Source organism: Anastrepha ludens, chromosome 4 (genome assembly GCF_028408465.1).
Source record: "Anastrepha ludens isolate Willacy chromosome 4, idAnaLude1.1, whole genome shotgun sequence".
In the NCBI taxonomy this organism is placed as follows: Eukaryota; Metazoa; Arthropoda; class Insecta; order Diptera; family Tephritidae; genus Anastrepha; species Anastrepha ludens.
This window is the reverse complement of record NC_071500.1, coordinates 93,822,342-93,831,309: the sequence shown is the minus strand read 5'-3', so window position 1 is coordinate 93,831,309 and position 8,968 is coordinate 93,822,342.

Sequence of the window (8,968 nt, the reverse complement as noted above, 5' to 3'; positions counted from 1 at the left end):
TGATCAGAGTAAATTTTTCGAAAATGTCGAAAAACCGCCCAGTAATTAATTGTGTGAAGAGCTTTCTTCACTTGCATATGGCAAGGCATTGACAGAAGAGGTGTCGAATATTGTTATTGTTTTTGTTATTGTAATAGCATATCACATTACCAATAAGTTTTTGGGGAATGCTGCTGAAGTTACAACCCTTGGCCGGATATAAATCCAGGCCGTTCTCTATAAATTAGAACCCAGTCGCGCAAATTTCCCAGCTTTGCGGCATTCGATTTGAGTGAAATAATTTAACCGTATCAATGAGAAATGGGTGGTTGTTCTTGTTGTCACGGTGCCGTGCAGTCACTGATCGCCATCGCTTAACTCATCTAACGAGAGGCCTAGGAAACAAGCTACTTCAACATGTGGGCTCTAGAGAGAGAAGGGGGTTAGATGAGTGAGTTTGAGTCGGCATGTAAACAGGGAACTAGTATCGTATCAGGTACCTTCACATGCCGGGCATACGTTTGGTAAGTCGGGGTCAATTCTGGATAAGTAGGCGCTTATCCTGCTATAACATTCATACCGTAGTTTAGCCAAAGTTGGGCGGATCAAAGCTAATTGTCTGCAATGGGTGCTGATTGGACATCGATAACGGCATTCGGTGGTCGGGAGTTTAGGATGGTGATAAGAGTCTCCCGATGAATGTCGTTTAATGTCTGTCTATATACTGTTCAGTCCAGTAGTTACAGTTGTAATAGATCCTGGATCTCGTCGGTATAGTCGAAGAGATGCCTCCTGACTCGTCTAGAAGATGGCTCAGGCTCCAGCAGGTGACTGCAGGGGTGATTACTAGCAAGAGTATTTTACTGTACTCCTTGATCGGGAGCATGGAAGCCTCATTGTGAAGGTTGCTGTAGTACCAGACGAACAGACGGGCGCAATGTGTGTGGTAGTTCATGAATGTTTTGGTTGTTACCGGCTGTACGAGGGGGGTTCAATAAGTACCCGTGTTAGAAATGAAAACGCGATTTTTTCAAATATTTTTTTATTTTTTATTTTTTAACTTAGCAACAGCACCTTCTTTTTCGCCAAATGCGGCCGTGTCTCGTTCATTTTTTTTGTGATAGCGATCTAATAACTCACTGTAGTATTGCCAGTAATCGTTCTTTCTTTTTCTACAAAATCCATGAGGATGGCGCTCTTCGCATCCCGAAAAATCGTCGCAATGACTTTTCCGGTCGATGGGACTGTCTTCGCCTTCTTTGGACCAGATTCAACGGGAGAAATCTATTCTGTTGACTGTTGCTTAGTTTCAGGATATGTAATAATGAATCCAGGTTTCATCAACGGTTACAACTCATCACAAAAATTCCTTCGGATCTCGCTTAAATTACCCCAAACACTCCTTCGAAGTTAACAGCCGCATCCGCTGGTTGTTACTTGTGAGCAATCGCGGCACCGATCGGGCCGACCATTTTGTCATCGCCAACTTGTCATGTAAAATATTAATTGCCGTTCCGGTCGACACACCTATGGCCTCTGTTACTTCGTGAACTTTCGTTCGTTGATCAGCGAGCATCATGTCGTGGACTTTTTGAATGACTTCACCGCACAGTTACCGTTACTGACATAGACTAACGATTTTATGTAAAAGTACTCGATAACGGCCTCTCGTTGCATTACTTAACGGCAAAATTCCGGAAGGAGCAACTATTCGGACGAGAGGAGGTTAGTTTCGGTTTAGGTTTAGTTAGAGTTAAAGTTCCACACAGACGGCCAACTAGCCAAGTAGGCTTTCGACGCATAAAAGCTTAGCCAGCAGATTTCTTTCCACAAATTTAACAATTTTTAAGAGAATTCAGCCCGCTGTCTCGCCTATGGACATGCACATAAATGTAGGTATTTTCATTTAGTACTGCCTCAATAAACGCCAATAACAAAAATATCGAATTAAGGAATATATTTGCCATACAAGTCGAAAACATTTTAATTAAGCTTTAACCAGCCGCTTCGCAAATCATGCGACCAGTCTCACATTACAAGCGACATAAATTTGGGGTTAATGCACAAAAAAGTCAGACAGTTTGGCGCAAGAAGTTGTCAAACCGTTGAGTGTTGCGCGACGAGTGTGCATTTGTGATAAATAGATGGGTGTTTTGACCGAAAAAGGTGCTACAACAAAAGTAATCAGCTAACCAGTTGGTGGTCGGTTAAGTTTGGCGGTTTGTATTTCTTTGTTTTTCGGTTGGTGGTTTGACAGTGCAAATGACAGTTTACGAGTTGTCGCATGCGAGGGGGAGAGTAGAGTATATGTGTGTGTGTGTGTGGCGTGTTGACAGCTGGCGGATGCAAGCCATGTTTAGGAGTACCAGTAGTACCAAACACATTTGACATATGTAAAGACATACTAGAGTAGGTACATCCACATATACACTCCACATACACATACACATATGCACTGAGTGGTAATACTATATGCCACAGCCAGCGTGGGTATTTCATTCAGTTAGTGATTCACTCATTCATTTAAGTTTTTATTTCAATTTCGAATGTAGTTTATAGCAATCAGGTTTTGATTGACTTACTGTGACTAACACAGTTTGACTGACAGCTTGTCGCAAGCAGTAATATTTGATTTTAATTTTTTTGGCTTTGATTAATTTTTTTTGTGGCTTATAACAAGCCCACTTTTTCCGCTTCTCGTTTTACCACCACTCACATTTATAAATTGTCATTTGATATTTTTAGGTGCATGTCTCACCGATATTTTGACACTTGTAGGTAGTCACTAAATTGTGCGTTTAATTAGATATCAAATTAAATTTTGCATGACTTAATCTTTACTTGATAAATGTTATTTCAAATTAAACTAAAAATAAACACCTTTAACGTGCAAAGCCTTAAAATACCCCACGAGCAACAGCTGATTTGAAAAAGCCACTGAGTGAGCAGCGACAGCTGTCAAAAACAGCTGAGAGGATATAGCGCTTAACCTCACGCTAATGTTTTAGTCGCACATACGAGGGGGGTTCAATAAGTATCCGTGTTAGAAACGAATGACTTCCTCGTTTGAACTAAATTTTTTTTGTTCACGTTAGGGAAAAAGAAAAAGTCGCAGGGAGCCAGATCGGATGAATACGGGGGGTGCGGCAACGATTCATAACACAGTTCATGCAGTTTGGCGGCGACAGCTCCGGATGAAAGTGCTGGTGCATTATCGTGGTGGAACAGCACCTTCCTTTTCGCCACATGCCGCCCTGTCTCCGTAAATTTTTTGGGAAAACTATCCAATAACTCACTGTAGTATTGCCCAGTGATCGTTCTTCCTTTTTCCAGGTTTTAGCAAAGGTGACAACTGGACGCAAAAATTCCTTCTGATCTCGCTTAAATTGCCCCAAACCCTGCTTCGAAGTTTAAAGCCGCATCCGTTGGTTGTTGCTTGTGAGCAATCGCGGCACCCATCGGGTCAAACAAATTTTCATCGCCAACTATTCATATTTAATATTCATTGTCATTCCGGTCGACACACCTATGGCCTCTGTTACTGCGCGCACTTTCTTTCGTCGCTCCTTATCAAAAACGGATGATCGCCCACGTTTTAATTCGTTGAATGGCGAAGCGTCCCCATAGGCAGTATCCCATTTTGCTTTTATCTCCTCGCATTTTTTCCCATTCAAACACAAAAAGCGAATTAATTTCCTTCTCTTTTTCCATCGTAGCGAAAATCACGAAACACGTCTCACTCGAATAGCTTCCAAATCCAAACTAACCTTTCAATTAGACCGAAATTTGTTTTGGAAGCACACGATGCTAATACCAACTTTCCTCAGGAGCGCTTGCTGTTTGATGGACACGGGTACTTATTAAACGCCCTCATATATAAAAGTCAACCTCTCCGTGCTTTGTGCCAATCCATTTCCCAATGTCCGGTATTTGATTATAGGTCCAGCGGCCCTTTGTTCAATGCACTCAGCGCTGTTGCTATTCTTTTATGGTACGCTCCCACTCCTCTTTTTTAACGCCGCAGGACGTTCTCTCCTCTGTTGGCTTGTACAACCTTTTCAGATCCTTGATGAGCAGACCAACCGGGATTTTCTGCGATATTACGGCTATGGCATCATCGCAAATCATGCGGGGAGCTCACGAGCGCTCTAAGGCTGTGTGTGATTAATTTTTTTATTATATTAATTTAATTTTGTTGTGTAAATTTATTTAAATAAATTTTTTTTCCTCTTTTTATTTTAGTTTATTTTGCTTCATTTAATTAAATTTTATTCGATTTATTTTATTTTATTTTATTGTATTTTATTTTATTTTATTTTATTTTATTTCATTCAGTTACCTTCTTTTTCTATATTTTTCTTATATTTTCCTAAAAGCTAAAAACGAAGAACGGAAACTTCTATTTTCTGACAGATGTGTCACAATAACAGAGTTGTTACCGACATCAAATTGTCTTGCCACTTTTGGCAAGCACGCGTACGTATGTGCAGTGTGCAGTTAGGCGTGCGTACGCCAGAATTTGACAGCTCGACTAGTCTTTAGCCAAAAATAGGCGTACAAACTGTGTGCGAGGTCTCATGTTTCATGTTTAACACCTGGTTGTGGTTGTTATAATTTTGTCATTCTTTTTCATTTCATAAGGCACTCAATATTCTTTAAAAAAAAAAAAAAACCGTAAAAACAAAAAAAAACAAAAATTCAACACTCACGCTCTTTTAATTGACGACTTTTTTGGAACGCCTTTCCAATATTTTATTCAAATTTACTCGTCGTTGCTTAAATTTTCAAATCAAATGTGGGATTGTTTTTGTTTTTTTCTCATCTTTCTTTCTTTTAGTTTGCCCACTCGCATTCATTAGCTTAAAATGTTGCTATTAATTTGCTTGATTTGTCACATAGTCACAAGCAAATACAGCAACACACAAACGCATGCATACAAATATAAACAAATAAACACAGATGAATATGCAAATCTACAGCAGCTTTTTGCCACTCGAATATTCCACGCACTCGACAATGCCCATTCAATTCATTTACTCTCCGCATTTACTCATTCATTCATGCAATCGTTTGCAGTAAATTTTCGTTTTCGCAACGGAAGTAAATTTGATTTATTAGCATTGCGCTGAGCGGTCGGCAGATTGATCGTCGCCACGCATTGGTTTGTAGGTTTAGTGGTCCACTAACATTCACTAGCACACAAGCAAGCGTATGAATGTATGAGTGAGTGTATAGGCAAATTTGTAATCCAATTTATATATATGTATGTATGTGTGTATGTATGTTAAGTATTTCAGATTTTATCCGAAAGTGTGCGTGGCATTGTTTTTGTGTCGGTAGTCTATATTTCCGGCGCGAAATTCGCTGCATGTGTGGTTGTATGCGTGAGCGAGCGGTTTGTCTGTTTTATGTGTTGTGCTGTTGACACAATTTTTAAAGCGTGCGAAATGGAAAAAAGCATAAAAATAAACTGTGGGCATTCTTTGATTTATTTTAATGATTGATTTAATGTAATTTTTTTGCTTTTGTTTTCATTTATTTTATTTCTACTAATGCCCAATTTTTTTAAATAGACTCATTAACTGCTCAGTTTTGACAAAATATTTATTGGTTATAGTGACATACATGTATACAAGTATGTGTGTATATCCAAAATATTTATTTACATCATCGTTTATGGTTTGTAAAGTTAACGCATCGTTTATTGTTGTTGTTGTAATAAATGTCACAAATATTCACTTAGATGTTTGCGTGGAAACGAATGTAGGCCAATGTCAAACGAAAGTGAAGGTGTTTTCAATAAAAGCTATAATAAATGTATGTAGATATGTGAGAATATCCACACACATACATATGTACATACATCAATCAAAGCTTGTCAAGCAATTTTTTTTATCAATGCATCTTTGGATGTCAAAGGTTTTGTGCCTATGGGCACAAATGCCAAGTTGAAATTGCTTTTGAGGGAACCTTTATGGGGCCAAACATGACGAATTGATCTACATACGCACATAGGTATGTACTTATTTACTTGTGTATGCATATTGTCGCAAATTCGTCAAGCTTGGCTTTGTTGAAATCAACCATCAGCAGGTATCAAAAAATACTTCATATTTATATGAGTCAGTTAATACGAAATATTAAATTACGAGAAGTTCGTTGCGTTTTTACTGATGACTTTTATTTAAACAAAAAACAACAATTATATCAATAAGTTAATTAACCATATATTCGCCGTTGCTGTTTACAACCTCTTCCCACCTCTCGATCAATTGGCCACCTCTCGACCGTGGCATTCTTTTCGATCATTTCGCAGTGCACCATTCCCTCCCATTCTTACCAAACGCATTTCATGATCTTCTTTAGATGAAGATCCGGGTTGACTCTCGACTTTGGCGTATCTCCTGGAGCCACCCACTCCTTTCTTTGCTTCACATTGATGTATAGACACCATTTCTCATCTCCCGTGACGATTCGGTACAAAAAGCACTGTTTACGACCGAGTGTTGCTCGATGGCTGGAGAGATGCTGAGAATCTATTTGTAGGCGACTTTTTTTGTTTTTTTCGTTGAACCCGTGAGACACTCAGGCTTCCAATTTTTCGGTAAACCTCATTGAATGTAGGTGATTGAGAATCGTTTTATGATTGCAGATAATTTTTTCCGCCAATTCACGACTGATTTGGCGGCTGTTCGCCTTCAGTGGCGGCTGTTCGCCTTCGCCTGGCAGGCTCGTCAGCTGTATCATTTCCCTCTATGTTCCTATGCCCTGGAACCCAGACCAGAGAAATGTTACCTGCATACCCAAGTGATTTCATCTCCTTAAAGGAGTTGATTAGTTTGGATCTGCATAATGATGGTGTCGTTAGAGCCATGATCGCGGCTTGACTATCAGGAAAATGTGGGAGATACCCTATGATGAGAAAGTACCGGGAATGTTTAAATAAAACAAAAAAAAGGTAAATTTTTGACAAATATATTTTATCTCCTTCAAAATATGACCCGTATGAAACAACACACCTGTGCCAACGTTTAACCCAGTCCTCCATGCACCCCTGGTAAGCCGACCAAGGGATGGCCTTCAGCTCCTTCGTCGCATTCAAAAAGAAGTCGCACGGGGCCATATCAGGTGAATACGGTGTTTGCACGATGGTAATTACTTGGTGTTTAGTCAAATAATCCAGCACAATCTGGGCTCGGTGCGATGGCGCGTTATCATCATGCAAAATTGAATAATTGTTTGCCACATTTCCCTTGTTTGCGACGGACAGCATCTCTCAAATGCTTCAAAACGGATAAATAATATTCTTTATTGACTGTCTGGTCCGATGGAAGGTACTCGTGGTGCACTACGTCTTCACAATCGAAGAAAACAGTCCACATCACCTTCAATTTACTTTTTGATTACAGGGTATTAACGTTTCCACGTTCCCTAAGCATTTTGCATGCCTGCAGAATCGCAAAGACATCTTCTGCTTGGAAAATACTAGCAGTATTCTGTAATTTTAAGGGAGTTGATAAATTGGATGATTAAGGGAAAACACCTGCGCCGACTCCCGGTTTCATCTTAGAGCTGTGAGTGAATATAGAAGTACCAGCTTCGGGTGTAGATTTTTCTCTTGTTCCAATCCTGCCTACTTGGAAAGCTTGCACTGGCACGAGCCTCAGACTCCTTTGCGGATAGAGAGATTTGCATGAAGTTCACAGAAATACGGCGGTAACTGCCTGAAAGTGATGTCATGTTTTTTGAGAGATTCCCTCCAGAGGCCAATCTCCTTTAACCTGATTGCACTTTGAGCTGCGATGGAAATTACGGAAAAGTCGATGGGAAGTAAGTGCAAAAGGGCATTCAGGGCAGCACTGGGGCAAGTTTTACATGCTCCGGTGATGTCAATACATACAGTACCTTGAACCCTTCTCAGTTTAGTGATATTAAAGCCCTCTGAAAAGCTTGCCACCAAACCAGGTTTATTATTCGAAACTTATGTTCGAAATCATAAAATAAAATAGGTAAAAAACTCTTCGTAAAGTTATAAAATTTTTAAAAAGTGCATGTAGCGAATTCGATTGAAATTTTTTTCAGGTCAAAAATAAAAACTCAAACACAGCCGGATTTAAGCCGATCTATGTAATTTTCATTGAATTTGAATGGTGCAAATTATGCAGGCTCCAGACAATTGAACCATATTCCAGTTTTGTTCTTACAAAAGTTGTTAAAAGTGCCTTGTAATTTATTAACACGCGCTGGCTAACCTCCAACAGTGAGGCGCTAAACCGTGCCGACACTCTTGCGAAGCGAGTGTGGAATATTAAAGAACTTACAAGAATTGATTGGTGCTTTACAGTTGTCGAAAAATAATAAAAGCAAAAAGAACAGAATACCATAAAAAACACAAAGTAGCTAAATAATAGAGGAACAAAAACCTGCAACAGAAGAGCAGGGAAAGAAAAATCATGAAAGCCATGCAAAATAGTATTCGACATTGGCAAATGAACTCGTAAATTTTGTGCTCAGCGAATGGCTCAAACAATGCTTCACTTGGCCATAAAATAGCATTAAAGTCAGGCAGGCAGCCAGTTAGCCAGTTGGTCAGCCAACCACCCAGTCGGCCATTTAGACAGTTTGTTAGTCGGTAACAAGAAAACCGTTGTCAAATGTGAGTAGTCAAGAAGAAGAAAAAAAAAGAGGAAGAAAGTCGCCTGCAACAATAAAAAAATAAAAAAAAAATTACGAAAATAGCCCCTACATCCATAAGTGGTTACATTCTTCTACACATACACACATACGTGCAGAGCCAAGTTTTTATGAGTTCAGCACACAACAAGAAGTAGAAAAATCGTGAGATCTTTACATTTTGATGTACTCATTTCGTGCTTGTGCTAAAATTAACTGGCGTAACCGCAGCCGCCGTCGCTGCAAATTTTCAAGTGCTACGCCATTTAACCCGCGCATGAAGCAAAGCAAAAAAAAAAAAATCACAAAAAAAAAA